We start from the raw sequence: 2628 nt of genomic DNA on the forward strand, positions 1-2628 counted from the left end.
CCCAAAGTGTTGGGATTACAAGCATGAGCCACCATGCTAAAATGTCAATCTTACTAAAATGTATATAGAAACTTAGTGGAATTCCTAATTTTTTTGAGGAAATCTGGTTAAAATGTCTAAAAGTTCACATGGAAAATAAAGTGTCCAAAAAGAGTTTTTAAAACTTGGTGTGTGTGTGTGTGTGTCTGTGTGTGTGTGTGTATAAAACATGGGAAGGTGAAACTTGCCTTACTAGATATTAAAAATTATTCTTAAGGTACTGAATCAAATCAATATGGTTTAAAAGGCAAAATAGTTAAAAAGAAAGAAAACTCCAAGTAAACAATATTATAATAGTATAGGAATAAATACTAGATGATTAGATCATAATAGTTCAAAAATGGACTTCACTTTTTTTCTAGTCTATGGGAAAGTAAGGTTTACTTAATAAATGGTGCTGATATTATTGGCTAATCATTCAGAGGAAAATAAAATTGGGACTGGGTAGGGCACAATGACTCACACCTATAATCCCAGCAATTTGGGAGGCCAGGGTGCAAGGATTGCTTGAGCCCAGGGGTTTGAGATCAGCCTGACCAATATAGCAAGACCTCATCTCTACAAAAATCAAAAAATAAGCTGGGTATGGTGACATACTCCTGTAGTGGCAGCTACTTGGGAGGCTGAGGCAGAAGTAGCGCCTAAGCCCAGGAGATCGAGGCTGCAGTGAGCTGTGATGGTGCCACTGCTCTCCAGCCTGGACAACAGAGATCTTGACTCTTAAAAAAAAAATTGGGCCTGTATTATACCATATTAAAAAATTCACTGGGCTCATTGGTTCACGCCTTTAATCTCAGCACTTTGAGAAGCAGGGGTGAGAGGATTGTCTGAGCCCAGAGGTTCCAGACCAACCTGGGCAACTTGGTGAGACCTCATCTCTACAATAAAATAAAAAAATTAGCTGAGCGTGGTGGCACGCACCTTTGGTTCCAGCTACTTGGAAGGCTGAGGCAGAAGGATTGCCTGATCCCAGCAGGTCGAGGCTGTGGTGGCCATGACTGCCACTGCACTCCAGCCTGGGTGAGAGAGTGAGATTCCAACTTAAAAAAAAAAAAATCTACATGGGTTAAAGGAAGATAAAACAAAAGCATTAGAAGAAAAATTAAGAAAATCACATATAACTTTAGTGTAAAAGGAGCCTTCCTAAGTGAGACAGTAGACCTAGAAACTAAAAAAAGATGTGCATACTTAACTATATTAAATTAATTTGTGTAAACAAGCAACTTAATTTAAATAAGTTAAACATTGAATTAAAAATGTATGTTGGTAAAAATCATTACCAACCAAATAAAAAAGCAAAAGATAGAGAAAAACGTCTGTCATGTATATGAGAGATAATGGGCTAATATACCTCTTATACAGAATATTCTGATAGCTTGACAAGAAATTAAGTAAAGGATATGAAAAAGCAATTAATAAGAGAATCTAAATGTAAAAGCACTTAACTCCACTAGTAAGCAGAGGAAATGTAAATAAGGTGATGATAGGATATCATTTTTCTTTTTTTCTTCGAGTTGGAGTCTCACTCTGTCGCCCAGACTGGAGGGCAGTGGCTGCTCCCGGCCACCGCAGCCCTCGCCCTGCTGGGCTCCAGCGATCCTTCCGCCTCAGCCTTCCGAGTAGCTGGAATTACAGGCATGCGCCACCACACCCAGCTGATTTTTTGATTTATTGTAGAGATGAGGTCTCGCTGCCCAGGCGGGTCTCGAACCCGCGGGCTCAGGCAATTCACTCACCTCAGCCTCCCAAAGGCACGGGATTACAGGCTGAGCCACCGAGCCCGGCTTTGCTGCATTATTTAATAATAGCATGTTGTATAGGTTTGTAGGAAAGGAGCAATAGGCTATACCATACAGCCTAGATGTGAAGTATGCTATACCATCTAGGTTTTTGTAAGTATACTCTATGATGTTCACACAATGACAGAATCATCCAACAATTTATCTATCAGAACATATTATTGTCATTATGTGACACATGACTGTACAGTAAAAAGGACTGAGGAAAAGCTAATGGTACATTTAAAAAAAATGTTTTGCCACTGAAGTAAATTGTGGATATGTTAAAAACAATTTCATCCTTCATTAAGTCCACTTCTTGATGTCACCCATTAAGAAAATTACAGTATGAAATCAAGGCCAAGGATATTAATATAATAATTTTCAGAGGGTGAGGTCTCTACATGTCTTTTAAAAATACGTAATTCTCACTATATCATTTTGTTGTTATATATATTAACAGACATATTTATATGGAATTAAATTGTATGTTTTACATCCTGCTTTTATATCCAATGAATATTTTTCTAAGAATGTATCTCCATCATTAAGCAACACATGACTGTATAGATAATATAATAATATTTAATGTACATATAAATAGTATTTAGTAACATAGTGTTTAATAAAAAGACAAATAATATTTAGTAGCTTATAGGAATAACTGCTACCATATACATTCAATTAAATTTCTAAAGTGATGAAAACTTTAGTCTTATTTCTTTTTATTATAAATCCATTATTTAATGAAATACAGTGCTTAGTTTTTTCAAAATGTTATTTCCATACTTATGGCATAACACAAAGACTT

Source organism: Carlito syrichta, unplaced genomic scaffold, assembly GCF_000164805.1.
Source record: "Carlito syrichta isolate Samal-C Ts95f unplaced genomic scaffold, Tarsius_syrichta-2.0.1 Scaffold308663, whole genome shotgun sequence".
Lineage (NCBI taxonomy): Eukaryota > Metazoa > Chordata > Mammalia > Primates > Tarsiidae > Carlito > Carlito syrichta.